Genomic DNA, 9,425 nt, shown 5'->3' with positions numbered 1-9,425 from the left:
AATCTTGGTTCCCATTCCTTGCTGGTAATGGTGACTTTATCCCTTGTTTTATTACCATCGAATTTATGGGAAGTCAGGATTTTTACTGTCTGAAGAATAGTAAACTGTGTAACAAGGAGGCGAACTTCGTCTTTTCAGGTCGAACGTAAGTTTGAAATATGAATCGTAGATGAGCAGAAGACGAATATTGCAAATACGCGAGGCGAAAGGATCGATTCCTCTTTTTTTGCACACGATTCTTTATGTAACAAGAGTATGTTACGCATTTTTTTTTTTTTTTTTTTTTTTTTTTCACGAAGCATGAAAATTAGGTTAGGATAGCGTGATGACGATTATTTTGATAGCAAGAATTAAAAACTTGTTTAAAATTAGATTAATTTCATTGCAACAAAGGTTGTTTTTGTATTAATAAATTTTGTTCGGCACGTGTTATTATAGCTGGTACTTCTGCATTTTTTTTTTTTTTTTTTTTTTTCTTTGAACGTTAATCAGTTTTCAATAAAAGAGAAGAAGACAAAAATTTACTCAGTTTTGACACAGAATATTGCTAATTTTTACTTTCACTGACTATCAGAAAAACTAAATATATACTTGAATTATACGTATAAATATTTCTTCTCCTTCGTGCTGACGTCTGAAATCCTGGAAAATAATTAACAAAAACTATGACACAGAAACAGGATAATATCCACGATGACAGAAGAAATTATTAAGTTGTCGTCTAGTCATTAAATTGTCGCGAATGAAATTTCGACTGGCATTATTAAAGACGTGAAATTATAGTATAGCAAAAAAAAAAGCGCGCGTTGAGCGTAATTTTGAAACAATTCGTCATCGCGGTATTTATCTTCTCTAAGACACCTACACAAATGTAAAATTCGAAAAATAAAATAATTTCATTCATCGCCGAGCGCGGAGATCTCGTAATTTTTATTACGATTTTGTTTCTTTTATGGCTCGAATTACTTTTCGCGTGTCTCTGACGTTTTTTTCCTTCTTCTACACAGTTTATTTTCCTCGGTACGTGTTTCATTTTTCGAAAGGCAATTAAACCAATTATTGTTAAGTATATACGCGTTTAGCGAGAATTGGTAGAGAAATGGAAGGTGGAAATCGAGTTACGTAAATTAATTGGTTATATACCTACGTCAGAAGAGAGCAGTAACGTCCTATCTTGCGCTATCTTGCTGCTCGCGATGATTCCTAAAATGATAATTAACGAGTTATTAAGCTGCCTAGGATGGGATGCGTTACTGCGTCGTTTCACACGAGCGATCTTGCAGAGGCGTTACAAAAGGTGCCTTACTAAGGACAACCGCGGCTATCATATATTCTACCTACAATAATTCTTCCTCATGTTGGTTAGATCGTTGAGGAGAAATTTTCCAACGATGCACATCGAGATTATACGCCGAGCTCGTTGAAAGAATCGCAACAGTGTTGTAAAAAAAAAAAAAAAAATAAGAAAATAACTAAGGACTGGGTATAAGGAAAATACATTGAAGAGAAAAAAATTAAACATCTCGCCAGTTTGCGTGACTAAAAACAGGATGCAATTACCTGCCTCAAGTGTTATTGCTAAAACAAAAACTCATATATATATATATATATATATATATATATATATATATATATATATATATATATATATATATATATATTCTTTTACTTTATCATTCTTTGGTTCTCATTTATTACATTATACATATGATACATATGGGGTATTCCACGCTAACTTGACCAGTGTTAAACCCCGACCATCTTAAAATCATTTCATATTTTTTTCTAACATTTCACGTACACATGATGATACAATGATCGTTACAATTTCATCGAGAGACGAGAAATATAAATTTACAGAAAACGAGTCATTTCAATCCATCTCAGAAAATCGAAATATAATATTTATTACTTTTATTTTTTTGCTGAAAATATGATTTTTTTTTTTATACTATAGGTATTACTTCCAAATTTGTTACGCAATGATCATACATCGAATGTTATTTTTGCATCGTTTTTTTCCTCCTTAATACGTATAAAATTGAAAGAAAAATTATCAAAGTGGAATGAAACTTCGATCTGAATGTTGAAGCTCTGAATATAATTTTCACGTAATTCTTTTCAATTCTTAACAGATCAGGTATTAGAATTAATAACTTCGAAAATTGAAGGATTTCGATAGGGGATGAAAAAATAAAATAAATATATGTACATATATTGTATTATTATTATCATTAATATGTCTTCAAATTGTGAATCGTTGGACGTAAAGTTCGATAGAAAAATCACAATTACCAAGGATAATTAATGAAAAACCTCAAGTTTGTAATCCTAGAATAAGAAAAAAAAAAAAAAATTAATTTAAACGTTGCGAAAACAAGAAAAAAAAACGAAATATTGAATCAAGAGACCTCGAATATTCGGTATGAAAAATTTCGTGGTAATAAAGTTGATTACAGATTAATTAGGCGCATCAGCTATTATACACGTATATATAACTATTTTACGTTTGATAAAACGTGCAAATAAACGAGTAAATAAATACGTGAGTATCAGAAGACGGGGCTTAATTTATGAGCGTAATAATTATCTCGACTATACAATGTACGGATATAGATATGTATTTGTATAATGTATATAGATACATAGATAATACATATGTACACATATACCCACACAGGATATGTGTGATAATGAGGAAGATATCAGAGCGGTGTAATAACGAACGGAAGAACGAGTAGTGCTGTATTTATCTTGTCTGCAGGGAATAGAGAGAAGGGGGAGAGCAAAGAAGAGAAAAAAAACGAAAACAAAAAAAAAAGCAAAGAACACAAAAGTTAATATACGCAGCCGACGCGACGCCCGAAGGCACCTGTGTGATTTATAATTTATTGACTCAAAAATGACCGGCAACCTTTTGATCTATGAGTCAGCCCTCAACCCTCCCTCCCTCCCACCATCTTGTTTGAAGAAAAATTTAAAAGAAGACAATCAAAAGGAACAAAAATTTATTACGCAGGTTGTCACCGATACGATTTTTGATATTTGCAAAATTAAGAAAATGGTGGTCACTTTTCGAAAAAGTTGAAAAAGACAGCTTTTTTTTCTTGTCGATTTGCGCACAATAAAAATACAGTTGAAATCAAAATTTGTAAAAACTTGTGATTCATTCCAACGTCATTATCATACTGAATCTAAAGCCGTTCGATTTTCTGACTTCAGGTTAACTATCTTCGAGAAATCATAATTTTCAGACTGATTTTCAACTACCATTTTCTTGTAGGAAAAAGTGATTAAAGTCGATGAAAAAAGAATTTTTTTTAATGTAATTCGTGAGTGTATTTATTAACCACAAGAAAACAATTTAGTAGACCCCTTGGTTGAGAGTCACTGCTAAGGGTAATCAGCGTTATGAAGTCTCCTGGTTATCGTTAGCGAAGATGATTCTTGGATAAGAGAAGCTCTTTATGTTATATCGTTACACAGCCTCAGACACGTCCGGCTTAAATTTTCTACTCCACACGCGTATAAACTGAAAGAATAATAATATATGAAATAAATATATAATACGAGAGTATGAAAGAATGAGAATAAAAGTATGAGGCATGGGATGAGAAGAGGAAACCTGCGCACCTTCACAACATGTGAAAGCGTCCATTACACAGTCTCTTTGCGAAATATGGTTACACCTGTACAGCCAGTGAAAATATGAACGCCGAACGAATGTTGCGTGTCGCTTACTCAGATAGTCATCCTGCTTTTTCACTTTGTTCTTTTATTTACGCGATTTGCTTCCTTTTTTTTTCACCCTCCCTCATACTCCCGCTGGTTCAGATCTTGGTACTTGAATTCACTCACATTCATCACATTTGTTTTATTTATATACGCTATCAGGAATCTAGAGGTGAAATTATCTCGCAAATTATCATCAATATATTGCTTTTTCAAGGATTTAACAATGTTTGATCTGATTTTAACCAATACCTGGGAAGTTATTTAGTCCAAACAGCCGGGGAAACATTTGTTTTGTGAAAATTTACTATTGTGGTGAAAATATTATGTCAATTGAAACAGTTTGCAGTCAGATTGAAAGGATTTTTCAGTATTTCAACACAGTTTCATAAAATTATAACGTTTTAAACTAACTATACACTTCAATTTTCACAAATACTCATCCAAATTTTCACATTTTCTTTGCAGAATAGCTTATAACCACAATCTTGAATGTATAATTCCAAAATGGTTTCCGGTATTGTTCAGTATCGCCCGTTGCAAAGACAGTAGAAAACTGAAACTCTTTAAAATCTTCTTTTTGACATCGAAAAGTCGTCAAAGACATCTTTTGGACGTAAAGACGTTTTTTCGCGGTCATGAAATCGGTCGTGTAAGACGTCTTCCACACGTCGTTCAGTTCTAGAAATGCGAGCAGCTTCAAGAGAGTCTCGCTTATACTTCATGAGAGTAAGAAAATAAAAATCCGGAGTCCCCCGTGCATTTCAACTACGGATGATAGAGGTAAACAAAAGTATCTCATATTGGTTTCCAACTGAAAAAGTGTTCGCTAAAAAGCAGGAAATAGTACTTCAACAAGTCAAGAAACAATCACGTTGGTTCAATCCGATTAACACTTTGCGGAACTTTTGATAGAGGAACGCCATCTTGATTTCCCTTAACTTTACGGAGACTTTCTATAGTCCTTCCTATCTGGATCCTCTATAATTTCAACAGACAAAAGTGCAACCGTTGCGAAGCGATCGGCTTCACGTGGAATATCGAACGGTACCTTCAGATTGCAAAGTCCAACCCCCCAAGATATATAGCAAAGTAAGGTGTTGTGGGTCTTTTTCCGCAAACATGAATACCCAGGCAATAATGGAAGCGCCATGATATCCTGCTTCGCATTCTTCCAGCTCGCGGCATGCGGCATGGATAACGTTCGTGACCATTCGCCTCGTGCCCCCGTTGCACCCCCAAATGATATCTCGCGGCTTCGAAGAAGACGGCCCAGCCAGATCTCGCATCACTCGCATCACGTATAAGGCGCTCCCTGCAGCAGCACGTGATTGCACGTCTCCGGCTGGACCATGATGGCCGCTGAGGATGCGGGGATTGGTCCGCGGATAATGATACGGTCCCCCTCTTTGGCCCAGCGGAGTTACCGCCACTGTGCCGTGGCTATCATTACCCCCGGCTCCTTTTTTACTTGATACAGCATTTAATTTCAGCCGGTCATCCCCCGCCCTTTCGCCCTCCTCTACAAATCTTGCCTCGGCTTTTATCCGTCTGTTGTAACGTTCTTCGTGCAGCTCAGATTAGATACTGTAACCACTGTGTCATTATTCTGACCGATGCAGGGACTCGCGGTTGGTCAGCCATCGGATATATGTATGCAGGCACTAAATCGCTGATTTCTAGTTTCCGCGGCACAGTTAGAATCCCGTTTTCTCCATTCTCCTGCATCTTCGGGGTATAAACAAACCTCAACTTCCCGGGGTTCACGCCCATTCAATTATCTTGTTCCAATTTTTATTACCTCTTATCCCGTAATGTTTACTCGCAAAAAATGGCTTCCAAACTGTTATAGAATCCATTTCGTGCAATCTTTCGCTTTTTTGGGACACCGAGACACCATTACTAGCCGGATTTGGCACTTGTTCGATTCCGTATCATCGGAATTTTCATCAAGAAGTCTATTCCGAATTTCAAGATGTCGATTGTCAACCTCTGGAACCTTCCTGAATCAACGTTTTCCTAGATCACGATTTTTCAAGTTTGGTGCATCTCGAAAATGTCGATGAATCTTAAATGGATCCGAAGAATCGGTATAAAAGTAAGGAAAATGTTTTTACTTTTCCATCCGTTTATCTATTATCGATTTTTAAACCACTGCAGGTGAATTGCGGGGATAAATCCTGACAATTTATAACCAACTGTGTTTATTCATGACGCCTCGTCGTCCGTGAAAAAAAGTTCTTAGTTAGAGAAATTAGGATAAGGAAATGGATTTTTTCGGTGATTTTTTTTTTTTTTTTTTTTTTTTTGCTATGCCTTTGAGATGTTTCGAAATCTTTAGAAACATTAGAAAATCGTAGAAATGAAATCCCTTTAAGAACTCTGAAATATTTGAAGGGTAGCCTGTAATTCTTTAAATACTGTGAAACGCTGAAATCATATGAAATCCGTAAAATAATTTGAATCAGTTTTGAAATATTCGAAAATCATGTGACATTTTAAAGGATCTTATAAAATCCAGAATCAAAAAACTCTTGAGATTCACTGAAATCTGCGAAACTTCTTGACATAATCTGAAATCGTTTAATATTCCTGAAATCATATGAAATCAAAATGCAAAATGAATTTCGGATTAGTTTAGGAGTAAAAAAAATATCTGACACCGTGTCCATCTTTTCAGAACTACATCATAGTCGTTTGTCGTTTGTCATTGACATCGTCACGCAACAGAAACTCTATTATCAATGTATAATATACTCGGTGTATCGAATTCTGACCATTCTGACTGAGCGTTACAAATTTGATAAGTGGTCAGAATTCAACAATTCAAGTACACTACGGTTATTCTGCAGCTCAGCAGGATTACCGAGACTACAAGCTTTCCAGCATTACTCGCACGGATGTGTTCCGCAATGATCGCAAGGAACCCCATAATCTTTTTTCAATGAAAACCGAAAACCGATGTAACACCTTCGGGCGGAAATACTATTGGAGTATAGTCGACGAATTTTATCACCAAGAAGACAACTCACTTATAACAATTAGTCACAGTCCTTCTTAGTCAGCAACGACATGGAACTAGGAAGGATGACAGTTCAGTTCCACATATATAGACGGTGAAGGAATAATTTTTTACCCTCTTTTTCTTCGTGACGAATCTTTTTTGTTTACTTTTTTCGTCCTCTTTTCCTTTAGAGTCGTCGATTTTTATAAGATTTGAGTACAATGATGTCCAGCTTGCCTGCTTGTGAAAAACCCATCCGGTATGTTGGAGTTGATGCAGTTCTATACTCGGAAACGTCGCATTCGTTTTCTTCTATTTCTTGTCTATACTTGGAAGGTTATGGGATCCCAACATCAGATTTCGTTTCAAGGATCTCAGCTAAGTTCACACACTGACGCGTGATAGAAGCATAAGGAATTCTAGTTATCGGGAATTACTCCAACGAATGGATCTTTCGGTTTATACAATAGCTCAGAAAATTCGTTCTCGGAAAAATAAGTATCGCAGTTACTAGCACCATTTGTTGGGTTTGGAATAGGATCTGATTCAATGCGTTTAGAATATTTTATTGCTCATTTTTTTTTTATCTAATCAAAATTCAGCATGGAAATACTAACAACCCTGTGATTGTCTGATCCAGAAAGGGCATCTCGATGGCTCGATCGTAAGATTTCCTCAATACAGAAGGGATTGGTTGAGAAAGGTGGTCCATGGTCAAGAGAACGTCTTTGTAACATCATCTTTCGCGAAGAAGTGGAACCGATAACTGAGAGTATCGACAAAAGATCCGGGAATCGGGAAAACGACTAATTCTGTTCATTCAACTTCAGACGGAGTTAATTAGAGGCTAAGACAGAACTGCCCAGCCGCGTTCCATTTTCTCCACTCAAGAGTCGCGTTGCGTCGCCTAATTTCGGTCGCGCTGCAGCAGTCCTGTCCTGCTGGGACAAGGTGAAGGCGGCTTGGACCAATTTGTACAGTTGATCCTAATGCGAGTGAGCAACACCGCTTGGCGCCGGCATAGTCGGCGAGACCAGGGAGAGGAGGAGGAGGATGGAGATACCATGTCGAGGCTTTGGGGTCTCTCGAAGGTCGCTCGGAAGCGCCAATGGACAAGGGACAGGTATACGAAACTAATTCCAAGGCATTAGCCATCTCCTGGGACGGCCTGCATCCGAGATCACCTCGCGGCAATATATACGTATGTATAAGAAGCCCGATGCGAGACCCTTAACTTTTAGTGAATGAACCCAAAAACTTGTAAACTCCCCGAGGGAGGGAGTGAGGTGGTGGGAGTTTGTGTTCTGCAGGTTGAAAAAAAGGTTGAATGAAAAGGGACAACGCGAGGAGAGGAGCCAAGGATACTGAATCTCTGAATGAATGTAATTTAAAACGCTCTGCGGTCTCGGGATATGGGACTCGGTTCTAATGTCCCGGTTTTGGTCGCTTTGACCGTAGGTACGTCTCTCGGGCTCCCTTCGCGTCGTTATTATAGAACAAATGACACACCGAGTGAATCGGGTATAAGAGCTGAGGGGGGATTTAATGGAAGGTGAACTGCTCATCCTCGGCATAACCACCTTCGACTTCGTAATAAATAGATTCGTTGAAATCCAGCCAACCGACCGTGTGCTCAGCTCGGAAATCCAATGTGTAATTTCAATAATCAATCGCATGATCGTCGTTTAATTTTTCTAATGACCACCTCGGGACGCCGTCCTTACCTACACGGACCCTGGGAAAGGGTGGGCATAACCGACTCCGAATGATTGCCAAGGTCTCGGATTCACTCCAAAGACATATCATTTTGTAACCTCTATTGAAGTCTGTGTATTCTATACGTCTGGGTAACGCATCGCCGGATTTACACGTTAAACTGCAAAGGATCAAGGAAGAAATCGTCGAGTGTGTTTAACGGTCTTTCTTACACCATTGTATTATATCTGATGGAAAACGTTTAACGATATGTCAGAAAGTCTTGAAAATGTGGTCAAATTAGAATTACAAAAGCGTATATTGACCAGAAAAGATTTATTACTAACTTCTTTTGTTATGCACTTTTATTCTTGCCAATGTTTCTGAGGTACATTATACCAAAGAATGAAGTGATCAACCTCAGTTTCCGCGATACGTAGATTATCCTAGATAGTGGTAAATAAAGGATACTCTTGGTACTACGGAGAAGAAGTCACTCCGATATCCATTGGAAGAGTATTTTTCCTTGTATAATAAGATTCCCCACGATTCCGGTATCGTGTTTGAACAATAAAAATCGGTCTAGAGCCGGGTGTGTATCCCGATCAAAAACTTTAAGCATCACTATTTCAGATAAGAGAAACACCCGCGTCCATCTTGAGATAGTTGCGCACGCTCATTTCGTCTAGGAAATAAATCAAACGTAGTTTCTTCGGGAGGCATACGAGGCCGTTGTAACTGCAGGCCATGCACCGATCCATAGGGCATTCGTACCCACTTACACACGGACATTCGAGTCGCAGTGCCGGGATGTGTTCCGAGCTGAAACATAATTAGAAGTTGTTCCATCCTCCTTCGGGAACTGATAGCCCCTTGTGGTGGTGGGGCATCCTCGGTCATTATTTCCGTGTTTAGATAACGGCCGAGGTGTCTATGGGTCTTTAGTCTCCTGAGTTTTTCGTCTCTATACACGCTCGACTTCGGTATCTATACA

The sequence above is a fragment of the Diprion similis genome, chromosome 7, assembly GCF_021155765.1.
Source record: "Diprion similis isolate iyDipSimi1 chromosome 7, iyDipSimi1.1, whole genome shotgun sequence".
In the NCBI taxonomy this organism is placed as follows: Eukaryota; Metazoa; Arthropoda; class Insecta; order Hymenoptera; family Diprionidae; genus Diprion; species Diprion similis.
The sequence above is the reverse complement of the archived record's forward strand: the minus strand, read 5'-3'. Positions refer to the sequence as shown.